At 41.8% G+C, this 26,668-nt stretch overlaps 1 protein-coding gene across 1 annotated transcript in view; it reads right to left on the bottom strand.

Annotated features, from left to right (window-relative positions):
* Positions 1-26,668, bottom strand: part of LOC306964989 (ERC protein 2) — a 138,651-nt gene that overhangs the window by 1,191 nt on the left and 110,792 nt on the right. The gene's annotated exons all lie outside the window — the stretch shown is intronic.

The raw sequence follows: 26,668 nt of genomic DNA, 5'->3' as shown, positions 1-26,668 counted from the left end.
TTCAAACATTTCCCTTTGTAAATCATCATCAAAGCCTCCAAACATGCATCAGCCATTTGTGCTTTTTGATTTAGCAAAGACTTTGGACACGTGATCTCACACTTGTATTTGCTTGAATGGATTAATCAAGTTTATATATCTTAAAACTCACAGAATAATACACAATAACTCCTGGTCGGACTCTACTCACTAAAATAAGTAAACTGCATGCTATACAATTTTATATGCTTTATATGCTATACATGTTTTCTCGGCTCTTAAAGCAGTAGTAGTACTAAGTCACTTGTTTCCCTTAATATATCCTTTTCGTAGTCCCTCTGGGGGTAATAAAAAGTGTGAATGGGATGATTGGGGGGGGGGGTCTGGCCAGAAAACCACACTTGCAGCTTTGCCTGCTCCGACCCGGAGGCCCCAATACACACTAATAGAATCACGAAGAAGAAGCTAACAGGCTAACGGGCAAAGCTAACTGCGGGCTACACAGTATTAACAGCCAAGTTTGAGTGAAACAAAAAAATATCTCCATTGTGTAATTGGATGTACAACATCCCTCTCTCCCTTTGTCTTTTTTGTCAGCGTAGTATTTACTCTCACGGACAATTAATGAGTAAAAAACGTAACACTCTATGACACCTGCAGTGGCGCTTATGGCCCCTAGGGGCATGAGCTACTTAGGTATTTATTATTTTTTTGTTATTTATTTACTTTCACATAAATAAGTGCAGAAATTTGAATTACATAAAAAAAAAGAATTAAAACGTGATGGAGTGTGACAGAAACCCCAAAGGGCTTATACTTCACGTCACACCCCGAAACAAATGACAGATCTCATGTTGAGAGAGAGAGAACATGAACATGAACATTTCCTTCTGGTCAAATACAAGACAGATGAAAAATCCCTTTGCAACATCAATGAATCATTTCATTGATGATGACGTCATTCATCAGTAGATCATCACAAAGTATAATATTTTAATCACCTGCTTAAAGTAAAATTGTATCAACAAAATAATTGCTGAAGTAGGAAAATATTAAATATTAATATCATAAATCTTTAACAGCTGTAACTTCTTGAAAAGAGGAGCACTTGGTGCACTATCATCTGAAGATGTTGCTACGCGAACAAAAACCTTTTGCAAGAGTAGAATTTTTTGAATGAAGGTAACTTGGAAAAGTACTTGCCCAGACAATATTATAAAAAGCAGACTGATGAAACTTGTGGAATTTCCTCATTTTGAATGCAAATTTTGATTTCTTATATCCTGCAAATACCATAAAACTACATTTGTTTGTATTCAGAGACTTTTTGGCTTGAAACCATGCAGAGTACTTCAATAAATCTTCATTTAGTTTTTCAGTCAGTGCTCAGATCTTTGTGGGAAATTATTAGACTGGTGTCATCTGCAAATAAAAGAGGAACAGTAGATTTCGTAACATCGGAAAGATAATTTACGTACAATGATACTTAGTTCTCCTTTAGCTTTTCTTATGCAATCCTGTCCATTTATCCAGAATTAGAACTGTGTGGCTAACACATCTTTGCCTTTTTGCAGTAGGCTACATGTGGATTTGACAGGGTTTTCACAAAATTAATTTTCTGGTGCCGGCAACTTCTGGCTTTAGAGTGGCACAATAACTTCTAACCCTGGTTTGTGATGTGGTGAGATTGAATTCACTTCATAACATGCGTAATTGCTACAGTTGTCTTACAATTGTGTGTCATTTATTGCCGAGTTGTAAAGAAAAGGTTAGCTCAACACACTTAGCTCTAGTGTTGATGTTTTGCTTATTTTGCAGCTTTAGCTTGACCATTTTGTTCCTCCCCCTGTTTGGCAACTTTCCAGAGCTCCTTAAGAATGCTCTAAATGCAGCTGGCTGTAGCCCAAACATCAAGTGCTCATTAATAAAAGAAAAGAAAAAAAAAGAGGGAAAAATGTTGGTGAATGTGTGTGTGTCTTAGAGTCAGGCTCTACGCTGCAGTCAGTAACAGCTCAGCCCTGTCCTGGGGGGTAGCTAGTGAAAATACAATGATGTATGTCTAGAACGCTGGGGGCGCCTCATTGGCTGAGCAAACAGACCCCGAAATAACGACCAATCATCAAAGACGTTATCATCAGTCACAAGGGGAGGTTAGGCCTGGAAACACAGTGTTGGGGGGCCTCAGATGTGCGCAGGTAAAGTTTGAAATGGAGAAAAGTGGTCGGAAAGGAAGATGTTGCTATTGCTGGGACAAATACACAAAAACATGTATAGAAGGACAAAAGTTTAAAAGGAAAGTACAAAATGAATTGTTTTCAGTATGACATGAATACTATTTTTTCACTACTTCGATCACTGTATCTTTTACAATACGAGCTGTTAGAAATATATTGTAAGAGATAAGACTTTATTGATGTCACGGAGGAGAAATTCATTCTTAAATTCTGAGGTAATAGTTTGTTCCTCGTGCTTGTTTATTGATTTGATTGTCCCTTTACTAGATACTTTTACTCAGTCATTCATGTCTAAATTGTATTTTTCCACCCTGCTCGTTCCTACATTAGCAAGTATTGTAAGAATGACCATGAGGAATGTGGCCAGTTGTACTCTCTTCCTGTCTCTCTCTGATTGGCTGCGAGGCGTGGAGGGACCATCCATTACAACCCGGGGTAAATAAACAGGCCCTGCAGTTAAAGTGCCATCATTTGTTGTGAAGCAGAGGCCGTTGTTGTGTGTGTGACGTGCTCGTAAAGCCGTTTGCATGCGGGTGTGTGTCTCCGCGCGCTTGTGCTCTTTCTCAGGTTTCTGCGCTGTCGTCTGCACCGAAATTAATGATTTTGGGGGGCAGAGAATCAACAAATACGTCCCGGGGCAGAGGGTATAATGGAGCGCGGGACCTGCCTCTAGATGTGTTTGAAGGCCGCTCCTCTTTCTCTTCAGTCAACACCTCAGCGGCTCCACAGAACATGAATTCACTACAGCACAACTAGAACTGCCATTTGTCCCGCTGATGAGGAAGAGCCTGTCAATATTCAGTTACTGGTGTGTACACGCTTAGCGGCTTGAGGTTATTTAACATGACAGTGTGTTAAATGTTCCAATCCTGAGCAGGTCATGTTGGTGTGTAGGGATAGAAGATGGACTGACTGAAAGTATAGCTTCTTATTAAATTAAAAAGTAGCATTATCTAAGCATGGGATATTACTTGCTCAAGTATGTAGTATTTCAGTAAGTTCAAAATGTAAAGTTAGCCTTAATGTCCATGTGAGACATAGCAAATAAGTTACACTACTCTCAAACTAGCATATACAATCTAAAACTATGTACACAGTATACTGACTTTGAAAGGGCTGGAGAGGACTACAGTTTGTGAAGGCCGGTAAAACAAAAAGGGCAGGGAAGGGAGAGAGCTCAGCTTCCTGACAGTCTCTGATGGCAATAGATTTATATAACAGTATAAGGGGCATTTGAAACACTACAGTATCCTGCCGCTTTGGCTTCTGCTTCTGTTACAATACTATCTCCCCTGCAATTAGCATGATTGCAATCATTACTAACGCGTGGACATGAGGCAGTAGCAGTTGAGAAACACTGATGCAAATGATCAACATTCTAGAGCCCTATTTGCACGGGATTCAAATTACCAAGGGACCTCAGGTAAAAAGTTAAAAGTTTCTATGCCCGTGTGAATCAACCATGTCGGTAATTTGTAAGGTAAAAAATTCCCCTGATTTGTACCATGGGTAATACTGCAAACTCAGAGGTTCTGAAGTACCGGTAATTCTAATCCTGTGTGAATCCAAATGTCAGTCTTTTGAAAGTTTTCAACCTACACAATGAAAAATCTAAATACGGGCAACATCGATTCAAAACATATTTTAGCAGTATATCTAGCAGTATACCGTTGTCGTGGCAACGCTAGACAAACCAACATGGAGGCAAAAAGTGCGTTTAGTGCAAAGTTTAGATGGAGGAGGCTGCATTAAAGTGAACAGATCACAAGAGAAAGGCAACAACTGTTTTATGAGACGAGCAAAATCCCAGAGACATGAGGCTGATGTCGTTCGACGTAGTAAACGTCATGCAGTAAGAAATGTCTTCTATCGCGAAAGCAAAGCACACACAAACAAATCTGATGGTCAGTGCTCGCAACAAAAATGAATAAAAGGTTTGTTGTCATCATTCAGAATCATTCTAGTCATGATTTATTTGGTTGGGACTGTGCATGTTAATGAACATACATGAGTCTCATGCATGTAAACAAGCCACATCGGATTCTATTGTACATGTTTTTAGTGGTAGGGGAAACCAGAGTACCCAGGGGAAACCTACGCAGATACGGGGAGAACATGCAAACTCCACACAGGTGGGAGTGTGGAATCGAACCCGGACCTTTGGGTTGAGGAATTGAACCTGGACCTTCTAGCTGTGAAGCACAAGCGCTAACCACTGTACAACCCTTTCTGGGGAAAAAAAGTGTCCCTAGGTAATTTGAATCCCATGTGAATAGGGTTTATGACTATTTGAATGCGGGTTGAAAGTGTTCATTTTAAGAATGACATTTTAATTATTATCTCACACTAAACAATATTTGGATAATGTAATTCACCAGTGACCACAAATTGCACCAGCAGGTTACTTAAGGTTCAGTGTAGACTGTTGACAGTAAAATATGTTACAAGATAACCATAATATCAGCTGTCCAGTTTGGATATGTCGGCTATTACGTCTTGTTATAATTGGGACTATGGCTGAGAAAAAAATATGCTTGATTCAAGCCAGACATGCTGTAATCTTTAGGTAGATTTGTACACACAGAGGAAGTTTGCCAGAAAAACAGCGCAACAGGGGGAGGATTTCATTAATCAAAGGCGTACATGCACACGCGCTGCAGCCCTGCTGTATGTTAACGGTGCGTCAAAGGAGTAGAATAAGTAGCAATATCCAAGACTCCAGCTGTACGAGACTAAAGAACTTAAACAACTCAAAATACTGGATGATATCAATCTGTTATCAGATGAATATGCTGAATTGAACATGCAATATGAATTACACGAGTTAGCTATATCAACACATAACTTTAAATTGTAATATCAACTGTTCTCCTTAGCCATCATCCCGCCTTAGCTGCAATCGGCCATTCCTATCTCCAACTCCCTGCACAAGCCCTCATCCTCCACTCTTCCTCGTCTAAGCTAAATGGTGGGATTCCGTGGGGTTAGGACTTTCACATATTAATACCCATTGAGCAGAGGACTGACCTATCAAATGTTCAGGGTGGAAAAGTTACTCCTTGTTATTACTAGTACTATTTTTATCATCTAGTTCCTTCAGTTTCAAGAGTGCATACCAAGCTCATGGTATGTGTAGATAAGAGCCCAACGCTGCTCCTTCTTCTTTTAAGTACAATAATATAACCTGTAGAATTGGCTCTAAAGGGGCCACCAGTCTTTAAGTGTTACTATGTCATTGAGAGGTGCACTGTGGGCGGTGTCCTACCATTTTGAAAGAAATGGAATTACAAGTTCAAAGATGAGCCCCCTACTGCTAACTTTCTCTGCAGGTGTATGTTTGATGTTTGTGGTATAGGCCATGTTATACTGAACAGAGCTGGACCATTTTTACAACCAAAATATATTCTTTTCAAATGTGAATGATTGTCACGTCTGTAGTAGCATAATCCCTATGATGTGAAACCATTTACTTGTTACCAGTGCGTGTGAAAGATAGGTTTGGAATCGTATTATAATTCCTGAGTTCGTCCCAGTAAAAAGTATCTTGATAACGCTAGACATATTTATCAAGGTGGAGAAACTTGCTGATCTATTTGATCAACAATTACATAGACAACCTGCATAAAAAGATTCATATCATTTATCTGCATCTAATCACTTTGTAACCAAGACGTGTAAACCCTAAACTTATGGTCCACATCAAACCATCACAGAAGGAGAACATCTTCACTGCAACAATTGCCTCAAGAGCCGGGGCCTTTCTTCTACATTTTCTTTTCCCCATTTGTTCTTTTTTTCTCCCCTCTTTCAGGCTGACTTTTACAACTTCCTCCTGGTTGGGGCTGTAGCACTAACCCAAACAAAACTCCATTTTTTAGTTATTGGCCCTCATGGCATGTAATGGAGAATCAAGCTAATTATCCCTACAGCTGTTTTCACTTGCTTTTTATGTAAGCAATACCTGGCTGATCCAGAGAGCAACAGTGAGGCCCTTCTCTGAGCTGCAGGCCTCCAGGCCGGCTGGAATTAGAGAACCAAATGCCAGCTTTTCCTCTGCGCCCTGCCCCCTGATGCTGCTCATATGTACCCCATCATCTCTCCTATCACACACAGACCGAGCCACCAAGGCCATACCTAACAAGACTGCTATCTCCACTTAAGTCCACATAGATACTCTGATACTAGTATTGATGAGTGAACCCCTTTCTCTTTCACTTATGAAAAAAAGTAAGGTCTGAGATGTCATAGCAATTAAATTGGACTATTGCCCACAGTTACATTTTGAATGAGAGAGAAAAACTTTGGGGAAAAGAGGGGAAAGGGGGAACAAAAACAATCCCTCACTGGTTAATTACATAATTTCCTTCGTCTGAGCAAACACTTGAAGGGTGAGAGCGGTAGAGAGAGGTCCTCCAAGCTTCCAAGAAAAAACTTTAGTTTTATTTGGTCAGGACAGTGCATATTAATGGAACTCATACATGTAAACACACCACGTCAAATTGTAGCCATGGGCTAATTTTTCCGTCTCCCATCCCACTCTCATTCATCCTGGCCTATTTCGCATGTTTTAGTGGTAGGGGAAAACGGAGTGCCCGGAGGAAACCTACACAAACACGGGGAAAACATGCAAACTCCACACAGAAAGGCCCCACCCGCGGATCGAACCCAGGACCTTCTTGCTGGGAAGTACAAGCACCTTTGCGCCACCGAGCCACCTGAGAGGACATGATGACATCCCGAAACAACATGATAGAAACTACGGGCAGCAACATTCTTCAAATGATACTCAAGAGTCTTAAAGATGTTTTCATATTTTAATCTGAATGGAGACGAGGTATTCTGTTTTTGAGAAAATAAATGAGAACGCTTGGCTTTGGCACAGTGTTAGTGATGGTCTACGTTTCATCCTGGTGTAATCCTAAGGTTCTGTTTACTAATGGTTTAAGCCTGTTTATGGATCTATAGTCCAAACAGCTATTCTATTCACTCTCCAGTCTTCACATCCAGATCCTCCGCATCAGTATTGATCCTGTCCAGTTTTTGTGCAGACCATGATTGAGTGCAGATAAACAGTTGCTGGTGTAATGTTCCCCTCATAACAGTTCATTACTCTGTGCAGCCAGACTCGTGTTCAGTGCAAACACCACTAGGTGGAGTTGACTGTTGATGAAAAATACTGTATGGCTCATGTATCAATCTCATTAAAACCAGGGGAGAGGCAGTATGCTTCTGAAAGTGATTAAAATACACGGTTATACAATCTCATAATGACAAAGACCATTCAGATGAATTGCAGTTTAGACAAGCACAAAAATAAAAGAGTCTCATCCTTGTGTCTGTCTCTCTTTCGGTTTCTAATCCTCTGAGGAATGATGGAGGAATGGTGGTGTGTGCGCACCGTTCACTCAAAGGTGTGCTATTGTACAAATGATAGGGGTGGAATCCACTGTATCTTGTGCTAATGTGCAGGTTGTTTTGACACCTTTCTCTAAAAGCACTTTCAGTCATGGGCTGCACAGTAAGATAACTGTTTATGAGACACTGTATGATAGTAGTGTTACTTAAACCAATCACGCTTAGATTTAAAGGCATTTCTTTGCAATGAAGTGTTTCTTATGCCAAGCAACACTTCATTCCAAAGATGGATTACAATGACTTTTTAGTTATGTGGAAAATTAGTTGCATGAACAAACTTTAGCTTACTTGTATTTTCTGGATTTGTAAAGAGTTCAGCGCAAATCAGATTGGCTTTAATAACCAACGGGGACATAATGTATTCTGCTGTTAACATCTGCGTTTGAAGTTTTTTCTTTTGGGGTGCACAGTGTATCTTCTCTGAAATGTGAGTAGGTTACATGATGGATGCCTAAAGGAAATCTTTCCATTGATATAGGCTCGAGGTTGGCACCAAAGCTGCACAGCTATAATTAAGCAATTTCACTCATTTTCTTTCACAGTTTGATCTTTATATTTTCGTGGTTACTTAGAGTATTTGTTTTTAAATGTGTCAAGGGCAGTAGTGTATTACTACATGTATCCGAAGTGACCTCATGTTGTACAGTCGCACTAATATGGAGACCCCATGAACTTGTTTCTCATATAAACACCTCTTCCATACGCACTGGGTGAACTTCCACCCTGACACCAGCCCAGGCCCGCTCTGAGCCAGACCCAGACAGGGGAGACGGTTGAAACCTGAGCCCACATTAAAGCTCCTCGATCAGGTAGGAGATCAGCGAGGCCTCCATGCTCCCAGAGTCTGCAGGGGTCCGGGCCTCCATGCGCCTATCACTCCTCCATCTGGAAAGAGAATCTGAGGGCGGTGTGATGGAGTGATAAGGGCGCATGTTGATTGAAGCAGGTCCACTCGCCTTATTCAAAAAATAGAAAAAAGTCTGCAGATGTTTGCTCTTCATTTTACTTTTAAATCCATTGTATGAAAAAAAAAAAATGAAATATATAACTAGAAATTCCAGTATGATGTTACAAAAATTGGATTTGGGAAGATTTTCCATACAGGAGATACAGTGTGGGCTGGAGTCAAGACCTTGTTTCAGAAAAATGGAAACGGTGCGTATAGAGCCAGACAAGTGGTAAATCCCACACTCTTCTCAAATACTCTTTTATTAACCCTAAGTGAATACTTCACTTTTGATTTCCATCCTTCCGCAGACATTCAGCGGGTTTATTGTTTTCTAGAGTGCAACTATCGGTCCATCCTCTTCCTGATGTCTTCTCAAGACAAGAGTCAGACCAATCTCTCTCCCCTACTGTCCATCGACCTTGAAATGCTTATGTCTTTAGGCGGCACTGTGGCTGAGCGCTAACTGCTCAACCATCACAGCAAGGAGGTCATGGGTTCGTACCATGCAGGCCTTTCTGTGTGGAGTTTGCATGTTTCTCTCCCCTGAGCGCTAACCACTATACTGCCGTGCCACCCTATACAGAGAGGTATCGTTCTGGCTACCGGGCTAAGACACCAGGCCTCAGTAGGCCTCTTTTTTTAAAGGAATAGGCCACCGTTTTTACATACTAAAATATGTTCTTACCTCACTTTAGTCGAGTTAATATATCCCCGTCTGGTCTTTGTCCGTGCGCTCTGTCACGCAAATGGAGCACATACGCAGCCTCTCCCACATATCACATAGCTCCGAAAAAGCTCACGATAGAAGCTACCAAGCTCTTCCACGTGTTCCCTATTTAAATAAAGTTACGTGAAGTGTTTTCATGCGAAGTATATTTACACAGAAATGTAACATGTCGATTTTATAAGCAAATAAAGAGGGGGACTATATTGTGAGGCGTAATGATACGAGGAGCAAAACGTCCGCGCAGTAACTCCTAAAGGTTATTGACGGAAGTGAGCGGGGGAAGTCTTTAGGAGTTACTGCGCGGACGTTTTACTCCTCGTATCATTACGCCTCACAATATAGTCCCCCTTTTTATTTGCTTATAAAATCGACATGTTACATTTCTGTGTAAATATACTTCGCATGAAAACACTTCACGTAACTTTATTTAAATAGGGAACACGTGGAAGAGCTTGGTAGCTTCTATCGTGAGCTTTTTCGGAGCTATGTGACATGTGGGAGAGGCTGCGTATGTGCTCCGTTTGCGTGACAGAGCGCACGGACAAAGACCAGACGGGGATATATTAACTCGACTAAAGTGAGGTAAGAACATATTTTAGTATGTAAAAACGGTGGCCTATTCCTTTAAGTGACACCCTCAGGCCACTGGTCGCAAGCTCTGACGCAGCAAGTATGTGCGAGCAAGATATCGGGCTCGCTTGGACCAACAAACGTATCGGGCCCTTGGTGTTTTTTATGCCACAAGAAAGAAGTTTGTGGCTTGTTTATTCCTTTAAAAAGGAACTAAAGGAAATAAACAGAATTAAATAGATGAATTTAGGTGGCAGGTTCTGCTTGATTGGATTAATACTCCCTAATCAATAGAGCAGGGCGCCAAAAGAAACCAGGCTGGTTTTCATAAGAAACATTTCAGAAATTTCGTATGTTTATGAGTAGGGATGCACCGATACCGATAACAGTATCGGGCCGATACCACATGCTTGTACTCATACTCATACTCATTCATGAGGTCCCGATACCAGAAACCGATACCTTTTGACGTGCGGCCAGCGCACCTACGAGGCCTCTCAGCTGAGGAGAGAAAACAGCAACAAACTGGAGAATTCTTTAGTGGAAATACAATAATCTACATAGAGCTGACTTTATTACAGACTGCGCTCTCTAAATCAGAGTCTGTGCTGGACTTAACCAGAGCTTAATGTTGTTAGTGCTGCAGCGTCTGCAGTGTTTACAACATACAGGCTAATGTTGCTAACTCGCAGCTAGCAGTTTTGGCCATTCTGACGCTGTTTTATGCCCAGGGGTTTATTCATCTGAAAAACTGACCCAGCGACTAAAAAGTCCTCAGAAAATCCAAATGTAAGAGATACAGCATGCAGCGAAAATGAGCTGCAGCAGAACAATGAAAACGCTGTGGCTACTCGCTAAGTTGCTACAAACACACGAGAAAATCCACACGGAGCTGAAGTAAAGACGAAAAGAGACCATTTAAGTACCATCTCAATACTATTGTTAAATAAAAACACATAAATGAATAAAGCACAGGCATTGAGGAGCTTTTGGACATGGGCTTTTCTGTCTATGATGGTCAGTGCAATAAAAATTAAAGATTATATTGAATGACAATAAAATAAAAAAATAAATGGCATCAGCACAATTCTAATATAACTGCTCTTAAATGTGTCGCCTACTTTACTTAAGGAAATGTACATGAGTAAATTAACTAATTACAAACCAATCTGCTGTGAAAAAAAGTAAGAATGTTGAAGAAAATGCCTTGTACTCGTATCGGTATTCGGTATCGGTGAGTACTTAAATCCAAGTACTCGTACTCGTATCGGTTTTTAGAAAAAAGTGGTATCGGTGCATCCCTATTAATGAGGGCCGGACTTTGATTGACAAGCCGCTAGCATTAGAGCTAATGGCGCGGCTATGACCGAGTCTATTAATAATATGAATGTGGGCAACAAATATTGATTTTCATGGATTGGAAACACCATTTAAATGAATACATTTTTGTCTTGCCCCAAATGTGATCCAAATTTCAACGTTCTCTTTTTAGTGGCTCCCACAGTGTTCAAAGAGACAGTTCAGATGGAGATTTGCGCAGTCAGCAAACATTTCTGTTCATCACACATTAGAAAATTGCCATCCAGCAATTAGTTCCTTCCCTCCACTACGACGAGACAATCTTTGATTATGAGCCCTGTGCCACATTAGTGCACAGGATTCATTGCCACATTACTAAACCAAATGAACTCAAAGTAAGATCTGATAGAATGAAACCAAGCCATGGTGGATGTCAAATAAAAGAGGATTCCTGATGCAGCTGTGTTAGCCGTGTTTAGTACAAGCTAAGTCCGGTCTCAGGAAGAACCAATCATGTTGTTGGCCCGGGCCGTTTAGTGCTTTTGGGGTCAGCATAGCCGCGGGACACAAGGCAAAAGGATACACGAGTGAACTGTGAGTGCTCCCCACCTCAGAGTGTGTCAGTAATAAAATGGACAAAAAAAAAAATAGCTGCATTGTTCGTAATAAAATGAGATAAGGCAGAAGGTTAAGATTGTTGACTCTAGATGGTTATGATGTCTTTCCCAGTTTCCAAGTCCTTGTTTTGTGTTTGTGTTTGCGTGCGGTAGGGAAACACCAGGTTGTGGGGTCTTACCGCCAGCAGGCATGTCATGGGCTGACATTAAAGGGAAAAAAAACTAAGTGGGAAGATTTTTAGGGGAAAATACCCAGTTTTCCAGCCTCAGGGCAGTAAGTCAGATTGTGTGGTATAGGTACAAAGGGGAGGGAGGCATTCACCAATCTAAATGAGAAACAGTGAAAGTTATCCAATTTCTGAGACCAGTATCAACTGTGAACGGACTCTACATGATTGTAAACTCCTGTCTATTTTCCACAAACACTAACACTTCAACTGCAACTAAACTGACCCCTTAACAACCCCGTACAGTGCTGTGACAGGCCCTGGGTGTGAAGCTTAAAAAAGGAGATACAGTAGACCATAAATTAGCGTCATAAAAACGTGACAGAAGTTTGGCCTCCAGTGCAGATCCAAAGAAAATATTCCTCATTACTTTTGACAAAGTGACTCATAATTTAGTGATATTTACAGCTAAAACATACTGTACCCATTAAACACAAGCAGATAGAGATATTCAAGCTGACAGTGCTAACGCTAATATTTATGTTTTGCCTCATGTTATGATGCAGAGTGTAGCAACAAGAGATATGTTTTTGTTAAGTAAAGTAAAAGATTCTTTCGGGCAATAACAGGACGGTAACATATGTAAACCTGTCTGCATTCTGCTTACAGACGTGTGCAGTATAGAATATTAATGTGTTGTATAAAAGTAGGGATTACTTTTCAAACCAGGTCCATGTCGCTGAAAATGGCAGTTTTCTTCATAAAGTCATAAAAATCTGTCTGCAATGTTTCTGTCCGTGTGATCTTGGGTCCATTTGTCTGGGCGGCGCTGGGAATAGTATCAGCTTAAGGCTGAAAGAATTTAGGCCTCCCAAGCAAGGTCATGTGCTGATGTCTGATGTTTAGCAAAAGCTTTCTCAGGCTGTGACTCTCAGCATCACTCACATTAGCTACATCTTTTTTCATTCTTTGGGCCTGGCATGGCCCACATCTCTACACCAGCTCACGGTAATGACTGCTGACAGCCAACTCAGTTTACTTATCCAGCCAGAGTACTGGACATTCAGCAAACACTGTGTTTACACGTACATGGTATTGTGATCTATCCTCAGCGTAAACTATACTTTCCTGCAGCAGATATTATGTCATGGCTCATGATTAACATTGGGCATAATAGAAAGTCTTGTGCATGTGAGTGGGTTTGTGTATTTGCAGTGAGACGTGATCTCAGTGAATGCTGAGTGCTTACAGAGGCTGCCCTTGTGGTGAGGTGCCCACTGTTGTTGAAGCTAACACGGATTGTTCCCTGAGGTGCCCTCAGCACATTACAATCATTGTTTGGATTGGCATCAGCAGCGCTTACTGCAGGCTGCTCCCAACTTCACACGGCGATGCTTCTGATGTTATAAAAGGGAGAAAATATTTAGACTCAGCCAAAGCACTTCATCGTTGATTTAATGGAAGTAAAGAACCTTTGCCTTATTCAGTGCTAGAATTAAATGTACATTCTAAATCACAAATGCATTTCATCGGAGCTTGTGATCAGTGATAAAAGAACATGCCAAGAGAGCTTCCAAAAGTAAACCATTTGGACATGTCGGATGTTCTGTGAAAGATGAAGATTCAATAACACACCACACAACCCCATCATTTTTGAGAGTCTGACAAAGACCACTGGTTCAGTTGCTGTCTCTTCAGCTTCACTGAGGGAACACTGAATATGCTGCAGACCGCCATAAATTAGTATCAGACTCAAAATTGCCAGTGCTCTGTAATATGTGGTTTGGGATTTGCACGGATAATCCCTCTGTTCTCTGTCCACCTTTGACACATGGTAAACAGACACGCCCCGCCAAACAGTCATGCCAGGACAGTCCCGATACATGTCGATATAAGACAGATACAACACATGTGTGACCCAGTTTGTGTACAATACACAAATACTAACACTGGCTTACGCTTACTCCTTATAGCACTTTACATCAGTGGTTCTCAAATGGTGGATTGAGATCCAAAAGTGTTCTGCAAAATTATTGTCGGTGGGTCGGGAGTCTTTCCCAAAAGTGTTTAATTTATTTGTTTATTTGGTCATGTGAATGAACATACATAGGACTCATGCATGTAAACACACCACGCCGGATTGTAGCCATGGCTACACACTGTCACTTAACTCCAGATTGTTTTTTATTGACACTTTCGACGTGTAAAGCAAAAGCAACTGAATTCTATGAGGAAATACTGCATCTTGATGCTTTATACAATACGGTCAGAAAGCAAAATGCTTTAATTATAAGTATAATTTATAGTTTTTGGGGGTCGCGGCTTTTCTTTACAGTTGGGCGCAGAAGCAGAACCAGTGCACAATAGAGGACATAGCACATTCCTACATTTACTGATGGTAAACTACTACTCCAAAGGAAATGTGGTTACCCTCAGCCCCTCTGACCACCACCAATCACTCACTTACACATCAAATCCATATTTAAAGAAGGTGGGCAAAGTGCTTTGAGGATCTTCTTTTAATAAGAGAAACACTTCCTCCAGAGCCACTGTCAACTGTGTAAGTAAAACACACACACACACACACACACACACACTGGTGCTGTCATCCGTCTTTCAACAATTCGTTCAGTTAACCTTGGACTTTTAAAGTCTGCTGTTCTCTTACTTAAGATACTTTATTACAAGCATCCCTTCCTGCAATGTCAGATTTATATCCCTTCCATGCATGTAAAACAACAACAACAAACTAGACGGAGAAGCAGCAGCACAGAGTGATCTTTTAAAAAATGGGAGTAATAATAGTGTTCAAGTGCAGGTCTTTCATTGAGCAAATCTGGCCTGAGCTATTTCACACTGTAGGAATCTCCTGTGGAGCACATCAAAGAGGCAAGGATTGTATGCTGTGATGGAACAGGTGACTGCTCAGACATAGCCAGGCATTTAGGCATGAACCTTTTACCTGCACTTCACAATACACACATATTTTCTACAACATATCAGAAAGTGACAGCTCTTTTGTGTCTTCTATAAGCCCGTGGGAAAACCCTAGAGGGAAAGCAATGCATCCATCATCTGAACCACTTAAAGGCAGCCAATACACACACACACACACACACACACATGCACACACACACATACACGTATGGAAAGACTATGGCAATGTAAATTTAGACTTTGCAAGTTTGAGCGTGACATGAATGATATGAAAAAGGACATTGATGGGACTAGCATATGTACTGATTCAGAAGAGCTTGGTTTGTGATGGATAGATCTAATATAGAGCGGCCCGTATCCATTGGGGGGTGAACATGAGGCTATGTCATCACTGGCCCATCGCGCTCCATACCTCCCCATCACTTTTCACTTCCTCCTATAAACAGCGAGATGGGGGAACGGACCAAGACTCCCACATGTACATAAGGAAACACGCAGACCGGCTATATGAAATGCTACTAGATTAGATACAGTTACTTGAGTACGAAGAGATCACACCACATTTTACTTATACAAAGTAAAAGTACTCTTACTGACCAAGTGTTAGCCCACTTATCCTATCGTCGTCCAAGGACATAGTTCTGTCCCTGGGCAAGACAAGGAAACAATATTATGTTTATTGGTTGAAAATTCCTGTACAAGGTGTTCCAGCTCTGTGGTTATAGCGACTGTTGGACATCGGCGCAAGCGTCATTGGGTGTAGTAGCCTGTTGTTTTGGAGTTGCGAAGCGGTGGAGGAGTAAGCTGTGCTACAAAGCGAGGGCTAAGCGTGCAAGGTACCACATTGTAATATGGCAAAAATCTCTTGAAAGTTGATTCTGTGTATCACCCTCCCTTTAAGCCCAAACAGTTCTCAGTACATACATTATTCTTTTTTACTATACTACATTATTTGGAATAAACAATAGTCATACTCGAGTACAATTTTACGTTACCCACTTCTTAGTAAAAGAAATGATTCCCGGGTGGTCCCAGATGAAATGTTTCCACTTGAAATCGCTCTGGTTTTGAAATCACGCGAACCTAGAGTATGCTGGATTGTGACTGCTTTCAAACATTGCACACACGCATTACCACTGAGTGATCTGAGTGGGATAAAATAAAAGGGGAAATAAATGGGCAAGGAAGTCCGTGAAGACAGAATAAATGACTGCAGGGCTTCTGATAGTGCGCACTCAACCATCCGTATCCCAGCATGTCTCTCCTAAACAATAACAGCCCTGGTGACGCTCAAACGCACTGTTTAACACTGGGGAGGCCCCACCTTAAACATTTCTATTATGGCCAATAACTTTGAGTGTTTGGATAGAATATGAGAAGATTACACATGCGATGATGATGGGCCAATTATGTCCTTGGCTAAAACACACCTCTGTAGCGGCAGTGCTGTAATGATGATGGCTTAAACGGTTTGCCCGATAGAGGCCCATTCAGAGCGCCTGGTAGTCATACAAATATACTGGGCTGATGAGGGTAAACACACATGCACGCACGCACACACACACACACACACACACACATACACGCATGTCAGAATGAGCCCAGAGTGTCAAGGAGAGGAGGACGCGGGGGCTTTGTTGTTTAATGTATAAAGTAAGATGACAAAATAATAAAAACTCAATAAAAATGGGTTCCTATTGCATTTCTGCGTAAAATAATCAATCCTGCTTTCGTGGTACAAGATGTTTGAGGACAGCTAGGTTGCAACATCAGGATGCATGTATGTTTTTTGCGGATGACTTTACCACAGGCCATCTTGTACTGATTGCTTTGCGCTCAAAAGAACGGCACAACACAGATGCGAAGCGGTAACGTCTCCCCTCCACATCCTCTCTCCCCGAACCCCCCCCGCCCCGACGCCACTCAAAACCTGTGTCACCTCTGACCCGCGCCCAATTCACTACTGTCATTTCGCAATTAACACCAATTAAGTCATTTGGCTGTAAGGTAGTTGCGCGTGCGAGCGTCTACGGGCGAGGCAAGGGCGCGGATGTGTGTTGCGTGCGCGCGATGGGGCAATTACAACAGCACAAGGGAGCCTTTTGGAAAACGGAGGGCCCTGCAATCAACCAATCAGCCTTCAGATGGCTTTGACATGAAAAGAGAGATTGGCCTCTGCTAACCTCCGGGGGTCAGCCACAATTTAGACTATTTACCCACTCAGGAATGGCTCCTCGTGTGTGTATGTTAAGTATGGATGTTAAGGGGGGGGCCCAAGGAATGATGAATAGGTATGGAAATGTCTAAGTTCGGAATAGTAATAGGGAAAGAGAGAGGGGTTGGGGGCTGTCTGGCGCAGGTGAATTGTGTAGTGGTGGGTAAAGTGGAAGGAGTGGTCCGCAGAAGGGCTTGTGGGGAAAAGGCCTTCAGGTTGTGTTTGTGGAGCTAAAAGGCCAGCAGTTGGAGGCCATTTGCTAACAATTTCCCCTCACAGAGTGGCCCGTTTCACACGCAGACACGCACACACAGACACGCACACTGCTACATGTAACCTCCGCGGCATGCGAATTGGACTGATGGCAGATGAAGAAGGACAACTTTAAACTTGGCGAGGACTCGATAAACATAAAGATGCTACGTCATGATGAAAGAAGCGTCTGTGTTAAACAAACCGTGGAAATTATGAAGTGCTTTTTGGATTATTTGCGCCGCTGTCACATGTTTGATGCATCCTGTTTATTGGAATTCGAGCTTTTTGAAGTTTCATGTTTTTTACTCCGAGACACTGCATAAACACTTGCGGGTCAGAGTTGATTTAATTGGAATGAAGACACATCTCAAATAAAGCGTCGCCCCAGATGGGAGACCATTTATAGACACCTTTGAAGCCTTTCGAAATTGTGTTGTGTAATGCTCACGTCTCTTTGCGTGCACTTCTTCTCACAGCGAACGTACGCTCAAGTCAAATATGCTGCAACACATTATGATTATTGCATACAAACTACACAAGATTAACAATAGCCCGATTTAGCCTTCGCCAAACGTTGCTGTTTTCACAAAATCACCTCGTGTGCAGATCAATAGCCCAGCTGTGACGTCTGGTGCCAGGGCTGGTCTGCAACGTAACGCACAACAGCACCAGTCAGCCCCTAACCATCGCACCAAACCAGCTCCTGGCCTCAGAACAAGGGACAGGCAAGTCAAACGCACACAAACATGTATTCAGACCTTCAAAGAGAGAGAGAGAAGTAATCACAGATGCTCATTATTTCCACCGCTTCTGGTCAATAATATCACATACACTATCTGACAAGGGAGACACGGCTTATCCTATACCTATTGTGTGTCGTGTCCCTATGGTGGCTGTGCAATCAAAACCATATGATGATAAAGGAAGTCCTCCAGCTAGGAACAGGAAATAGGAAAACAAGGAGCAAATCATTAGCCTGCAGCTGACAGCCAATCAGGGTGCTGCGTCTTTCCGGGTAAGGGGCGTGTCCTGTGTTTGCATGTACAGTACGTGTGCGAGCTTACAGGCTGGTGTTAATTATTTATCTGTTTACAGCACATAATGAGAGCAGCTTTTGTGTGATTCGGGAAGTCAAAGGAAAGGTGTGTACAGCAGGTTTAGGCCCTGAGCTAGAATGACACACACAGACTTAGGCCCAGCATGTCCAGTGAAGACAAATGAGAAACAAATGGTCTCGCTGTATGGAATATGCCTATGGTCTAACCTCCTCATTCTCCTACAGGGCGGCGCAAGAGAGAGAGAGAGAGAGAGAGAGCGAGAGAGAGAGAGATATAGAGAGCACTATTTTAAAATGTTCAAATACTCTACCGAGCGAGCCCTCCTGCCACTTTTTCACCGCCCCCTTCCTCCTCTGTTCTGCAAACCATCAAGACTAAAGGGGCTAATTTCAGTTGATAGCTTACAGGTGGCCAGTGCAAGGTGAACCACATCCACTCTGCAGGAGGACTCACAACCACACACACACACACACACACACACAAACGCACGCACGCAAAGCTAACATGCAGCACACCGCGTCTCTAAAAGCAGGGCTCCCCCCCCTTCTCAAACGTGATGCCAAACTTCAAAGAGTCAAACACACCTCAACACACCTCAAAGGCACCAGAGACACACAGTTATGCACACCAGCGCGCAGGCATTAAAACGGGCCCAAACTCAAACATATGCGCACTCGTAAACCTTTAGAGCACTGAGAGGATTTTCAACAAATGGTTTTAGAGGGTCAATCTTAGGCCTGGGACTATCTCATGTTTCCAAACACAGGACAGCCCAGTCTTTAGCTCTCTTGTAACATTGAGAGATGCGGTAATTTCTATTCTCAAAGATGCAAATAGTTGCATCGCTATCATGTGCAATGTGTGCATGTTAAAAAAAATGGAGGTAGTGCTGTGAGGAATGGGGTTTGGTGCGGTTCATAATTCTAGATACAGTACATGTACTGTATGATGAGAAAAATCGGAAACATGTTTGCTGTGATTGGCCAGTTTCTGATTTTTTTTTGCAATCAAGTACATCATGGAAAGGAATAATAAAAACAAAGTAAGGCGGCACAATTGAAATCATAATTTGAATGGGTGCAATTAGCAAATTCGATGCACTGCAACTATTTGAGAAGTACAAACAAAAATAGCCTCATCGAAAAAGGGGTGTCTAAAGGTTGCACTCTTGGCCCTTTACTATTTTCAATTTTGACCTTACACAAGTTTTTGCATATTGATCAATAAGTTTGGATGCTGATGATACGGTACTTTATACTTCAAATTCGGACTAATCTTTGCTGCAGAATCAATTGCAGCTCGATTTCAACCTTGTTAAAAACTGTTCATAACAATAAGCTAATACTAAATCTGGAAAAAAAATCATGGTGCACGCTTTTTGGTACATCTTTCTCCTGATATATACATTCAGTTTAAAAATAAAGTTAAATATCTTGGATTGTGACTTAATCCTGAACTGAACTTTTACTATTTATTTACTATTTACTACTTACCATGTATTTACAAACTGTCCACAATATCTTAAACAATGTCTTATTCCATTAACATCCACATACTCCATACATGCACATCCACACATCCACACACTCTCTTACTTTCACTGTTCTGCACATAAACAAAGAAATAGGACGCAGAGCATTTCAGTTTAAAGCCCCTTCTGACTGGAACAGTTTACCTTTATCATTTCGATCTTAAACATTGCTTGGTGTATCGAGATCTTTGTTATGTATTATTTTCACACCTCAAATTGCTACATTTACCTTAGATTCTGCAGGAATCCAACATTTCAACCTTGGACTTGATCATGTTCTATTAAATATATTACACTGCCAGATTGAAATTAAGCACAATCTTCCCTGTAGTAATGCTGCTTTTGTAACGTGCTTCAAAATGACAAGGCTGAACAGTTCCTGTGACTGCAGTCTTATCACATATGTGCCTGTGTGCTTGTCCTTTTGCACGTTGCTTGCACCCCTGTCTTTGAAGCTGATGCTGTTCCTTCATTAAACCCAGTCCTGGAGCCCTGTGAATGCGCAGCTAACATAGACACTAATTGCAGTTCCAGTAAAAATGACCAGCACTCTTTGAAGCTAGTGTCATTGTTTTGGAGATAAGATGAAAGCTAAACATCCCACTCAAAGTGAAGTTGACCCGCTGTACCAGAACTGGGATGCTGATCTAACTGCTTCATGCCATCCTTATCTGCTGCTATCTGATTGACCGCAGATTCAGAAAAGGACAAGCTCCGTGGTTGTGTCAAACATGGGAGTCCAGCCACAGCCTTGAAATTGACAGGCACAGGATTTTCTGTTTGTTTGTAAAATATGAGGTCTTGAATGATGTCTGAAACAAACATCAGGAAAACATTACATTCCTACATCGATGAATTACACGAGATTACATGAAATGGGTTATCAATGTGAACCATGTAAATCGGATTAACAATGAATGAGCCGGACATATGAGCCAGATTTATGTTTCTGTTTGAAACGTGGCAATTGCTGTTAACTAAGAGCACTTTTAGCAAATATAGAAAACGTTATGCATATTTTAGAGTGAGTCTGCAATTGGTAGAGGGAAAATGGCTAATTCTATTGTTGTGTTTATATCCGGGACTTGTCTAAAATACTCCGGTCAAAACTAACTGTTTTGATCTGGGGTTGGTGCCGTTGGTCGGGCCTGGGTTCAACAACACTATGTGCCCAAAGAATGAGATTACCTGAACATCCTGAATGACCAGGTTATTCCTTCAGTGCATTTCTTCTTCCCTGATGGCACGGGCATATTCCAAGATGCCAATGCCAGGATTGACCAGGCTCACAGTATGACACATGGATTGGCCACACCAGAGTCCAGATTTTAACACCATTGTGAATCTGGTGGTCTGCTGGTAATCATCAATTGGTCAGGCAGTGTGTTAATGTGCCTTTTGATAATAATAACAATAATAATAATATAGACTGACAAAGATCAAATTGGAGCAACTGAACAGGTATATCAAAGTTTGAGTATAGGCTCTATATCTTTAACATTGTGAAATACAGCCAGTGCCTTATATTTTCAGTAATGTCCATGATAATTCCCAACCTTTGACATATTTATGATCCATCATCAATCCTGGATAATTGTTTGTGTGATATGTGAGGATTAAGCGAGCTGCGTATTCTGTACTGATCAAACAACACAGAGTTTAATGTTTTTTTAATTGTCACGTACACTGTGCAGAACAAACTAGTTTAAAGTGTATTCATGCAGACGAGCAGAGTGTTTGCACGGCTAATACCCCATCAATAAGTGCAGCACGTGAAATGCCAGCTGACACGCACCTACACTTGGACGTATCCCATCACTTTAATACACCTCGATCTAATTGCCTTGATACACCGCCTGAAGAATGTGTGTGTGTTGCAAGTGTTCAATGTTGTCTTGTCTGTCAATCTCGCTCATTTGACCTAATCCGGGAACTGACAACCTCGATCCCCTCTGTCAACTTGCGCCTTTACAACTGCACTCAGCCAAGACACCGGGTTTAGCAGCTGAGCACTCCTCCTGTTCCCCCACACGCTCATAGACATGCATGCAACCAACACGCTTGTCAGGTAACACCAAAGCCATTCACCAGAAGAAGAAAGCATTTTTACTTGGCAAGAAAAGCAAATAAAGAATCCCGCTCCCATGAACACGCGTGACACTGTATGACAGACACAAAGACAAAGTCAGTCAAGCGGCGTTTCCTGAATTTAGCAATGCCACAAACACGACAAGAGCGTACAGTGACCATTGTAGGGCAAACCACGCAAATCTCAATACCTTTTCATTGTGCTGTTGACCACCCCCAATTCCCCCGTGCCCTCTCATACCCTTCCTATTTTTCTTTGCCAAAAAGGAATCTGAGAAATGTCCTCAAAACATCTTTCTTTCACCAGTTGTTAATACTGTTTCTGCTTATGATAAAGTTATGGTATGTATGTTACCTCATTCACCCTCCCACACAGAACTCCACACTCACACATGAGAGGGCATCACGCATGTGGCCGTGCAAACAAAAACTATCCCCATCTGTGCTGCTTCAAAAGTCAGAAAATTTGAATTTCCTACATGAGTCCAAGGTACACAAAACCTAATCGTTCTTTGACTTTTTTTTGTATCGGTTAAATACTAATGTGTGTGTTTGGTAGCTGGATAAGAGAAATGCAGAGCTAGTAAAGCTAACACAACAGCTGACATCACTGATAAGGCTCTGATCTGAGGGCTGTGTGGGACTGGACTCACCATTTGGCAGTGAACTCTCCTCTGGCAGGGTCTTAGCTGATCTGGCAAAGCCAGCGAGTCCTGGTGTGTAGGGAAATATGCTCGCAGTAGGTGGTTTTCTATGTTTAATACACTTTAAAAGCTCCCATTAGATCAATGGGGCCTATCGGTATGGAAGGAGAGCTGACTTGTAACTTTAGAAAGCCCTCTGTTGTACTGTTCTGTTATGAGGGAACAAGTGAAAAAGCCTCGTTCAGACCAGGGCCAGAGCACTGGGCTGAGCAGGGGCTTATTATGGACGCCTGTGGTAGTCTACCTGGCTTTATGTTATCATAAAGTGCTTTCTAGATGCATTAGGGGGCAATTGGTTTCCTTTGAAAAAAAAATCACCACTTCAGACTAAAGAACTAACTTTTATTGCTATTTTTGAAAGGAAGCTTCAAAAAAACATGTGTGTGATGTTTAAGTCCTACTCAAAATCCATCTCATCTTAATGGAATCACATTGGTGCCTTTGAAATAAGACAAACCTCTATTTATCAGGGGATTCTTTGTAGTAAGTTTTCAGTGGACGTCTGTCTAAATATGCTGGAGGTGTAATCTTTAAAGGTGACACACATTCAAACACACACAAAGACAAATACACACACAAACAAACTATGGCTGAGCCTTGTTATTACCAAAGTCGTGAACATAAGCTTGAATGGAATGCCTGTTGTGCAGAGCCAGACAGAGCTGTGTGTTACTACAGCCAGACACACACATTTGACACACACTGTGTGAGAGAAATAACTATATATATAAGTAATTAGAAGGCAAAACAAAGCAAACACATGTTTGGATCTTGTTCACTGGCCTGCACTTGAGTTCATTTGCAGTGTGGTGCAGGCTGTGAGGCTATGCTATTGTTTGTGGGGTCCTGCTAAACACATGGTGTCTGACTGGAGCTGCTCACACATCAATATTGACTGTGTACATTTGGCTGCACATTAGTGAAAGAAGAAAGATCACAAAATACTCTCAATGATCAGTGATTTGTTGTTTGATTCCTGCATACTGTTTTAGCCTGAGTATGTCAGAACATCACACATGGCGCTCATGCCAGCAGACTAGCTTTATTGGCTAGGAGCATGTACTAATTAGGAGCTATTTCACTGCTATGGGCTATGTTTCACATTTTTGGGGCCTCTTCACAAATGATTCCCTCAAAAATGCAAACAAATAGGATGGCTTGATACAAAACATCTCTTTAAAAACACCCATGTCAAAGGGAGCCTGAGAATTGCTCAGAAAACAACCCTTACTCACCTGCTGTTACATAAAGTCAACAAAACTGCAGGAAGATGCAACTTGCAGTTTCAGCCTGGTAGCTGTGTGAATGTTTCAGATTAAACATGTCGTGCTTGGGCAAAAAAGGCACAGAATGGGAAAGAGCGGCCAGTGAATGAGCCCAGGTCAGTGTGTGTGTGGGACAGCGAAGGCTCGCCGCAGCTCTGCCCTCTTCACACGATATCGACAACACTAAACTGATTAAAATTATAGGAAAATCAGAAGAAATAAAGTTATTTAATAAAGTTTATTGAATTTATTTATCTAGTTTTTTTGTTTTTGTTTTTTTTGCCTCCCTTGACCGGAACATCACTGCCTGTTACTTAATATTACCTAACATATATTTCTATGGACAGCATAATTCGTTGAGCCAGAGATGGAGGAGGGAATTAAAGTTATGGAGAGCTATGAAGAATGCAGCAGGGCAGGAGAGAGGAGAGCTGCGAAATTAAAATGAGAAGCAGAGAGAAAGATTGCATTGACTGTGGTATGCCATCTTTATGATCTGTCTGTGAGAGAGCTTGTGAAATTGAACTCAGGTGTAGTGCGATGCAGAGAAAGCCATTTCCCCATTAGGGCTCGGGAATATCACGTAAACAAATTACACAAATACATTCTTTATAAGAGCGGGTTGCGTTTGGTCCAAGTGTGCAGTGAAACCGGAGAGGAGCCATGTTTATGTGTGTGACACAGTGTTTACATTGACTGCCCTCACATCACTACAGCAGCTCCGAGCGCTCCACTGCTGTCACACTACCTGTCTAAGGCTTATGGGGAACATGTGCTGGCTCTTTCTGTCTGCATATGGGGGCAACAAGTGCAGGGGAAAAACACAAAACGTTTTCATACTATAGATGTGTGTAAGTTCGCTAGAAACATCCAACAGTGATTAACGGACACAATGGTGTATCTGGATATGAAAAATGTTTTATTTTTTGCATTATAAGATAGATAGAGCCAAAGGAGCTAGTCACTGAAAATAAATTATTTTGTTATCTTTGTAATATAAGGATGTAGTAGCGCATATGACTTAGCATTAACCGCTGATGCACTGCAGTTCATTGAGAGATAGGGCAAATATTTTAGTGGAAGCTCATTTAATTTGAATAATAGCTCCGCCTCCATTCCCCCATGCATTCCATGTACTTGTAGGCTTAGGTATTCAATAAATGTGTTGTGTGCTGTTTATTTGTAATTACAGTATGTGTTATCTTTAGAACAAGAACATAACCATTTGAATTAACTAAGGTAAACTTGTAGTTCAAATATGCTTTATGTTTAGACTCTCTATTATCCCAAATATGATGCTGCAAGAGATAGATGACTATCAGATCTTGTTCACTTTGAGGAATGCTGATGTAGCTGCCTGCCTCATGCTCTCAGCACTGCCCGCACTATTTCCTGTCCCACCCGCTGTTTGCCACAGTGTGCGAGTAAATTTCTTCATGCCAGTTCTGGTCTGACCGCAGCATAATACAACCACAGTTTTCACATATTGGCCACAGTGCAGAAATGTGAGGTCTCCAGCAGAGCACATTTACGGGGCTGGTGTTTCACATTTGACTACGCTGTATGGCTGTAGACCTATAAGACAGCCTCTCACACCAAGAGGAATACTTCTCTGATAGCCCTATGGCCAAGCAATAATATTTTCAGAAATATAAGCTAAAGCTAGAATTGTCCTTTGCATTCCCAAGTCACTCCCCGCACACTTCCATATTCTGGTGCAGAGGGAAGGGGACCACCCAGCACAGCAGATAATCCCATCGCTGCAGGGCTGAACGGGACTGGTACACACCCTGACTGACTATAGGCCACTCCTGTGAGGATACTCCACCGGAACTAATGTACAATGAGACCTGCTGACTGCTCTTTAATACAGAACAGACAGTAAAGAAAGTCTAATCATGGTATTTTCGCAAAATCTACAGTAAAGGTACTAGTTTCATTTGCTGATATGATATGATATGATATGATATGATATGATATGATATGATATGATATGATGAGTAGAGAAACTTACTTGACACTTAAACTTGTGTGGTGTGTGCCCTGCCACTAACCATTGCCACTGTCAGACTGGGGTTAGGCACATTCAGAGAAATAGAGTTACTGAAAGTAACTGCTCATGAGAGTCGGTGGATTCATCTCCCCTTTGAGACAAATGCAACAGTTGCAATCATTCTGGTCCCGTCAGGCTACATGAAGCGAGCACCGGTAGACAAACAGCTGAGCGAGGACGCGAGCGGCAATGCTTGGGGGTGACAGGAGGAAGGAGGAGGGTCTCTCCTGCCGATCGACTTCAGCAGACTGCTCCAGTTTGGTGTTATATGTGGCAAAGTGAGCAGAGAGTGTGTAGTCTGCGTGTAGGAAAAAACGACTTTGGGATTAGGGCACTTCACCTGTTCCGAGTCTGAATAAATCAAGAGAGTTGCGAGGTTGCATCATGTTGGTGGCAAACCCAGAAAAGAAAACTGAGCAAATAATACAAATAATTTATTTTCAAGTTTATTTCCACCTCATGACAACACTTTCCTTCATATCATTATTAATTGTCTTTTCTACTGGAAAACAAAAAACAAAAAAACCATCTACTTCCACATTGCACACTGGTGGTTGGGCAGGAACACAGTGCAGCCCGCTCACTGCTGGTTCTGCTTTAGTCCG

Source organism: Gobius niger (genome assembly GCF_951799975.1).
Source record: "Gobius niger genome assembly, chromosome: 6".
Lineage (NCBI taxonomy): Eukaryota > Metazoa > Chordata > Actinopteri > Gobiiformes > Gobiidae > Gobius > Gobius niger.
The sequence above is the reverse complement of the archived record's forward strand: the minus strand, read 5'-3'. Positions and strand labels throughout refer to the sequence as shown.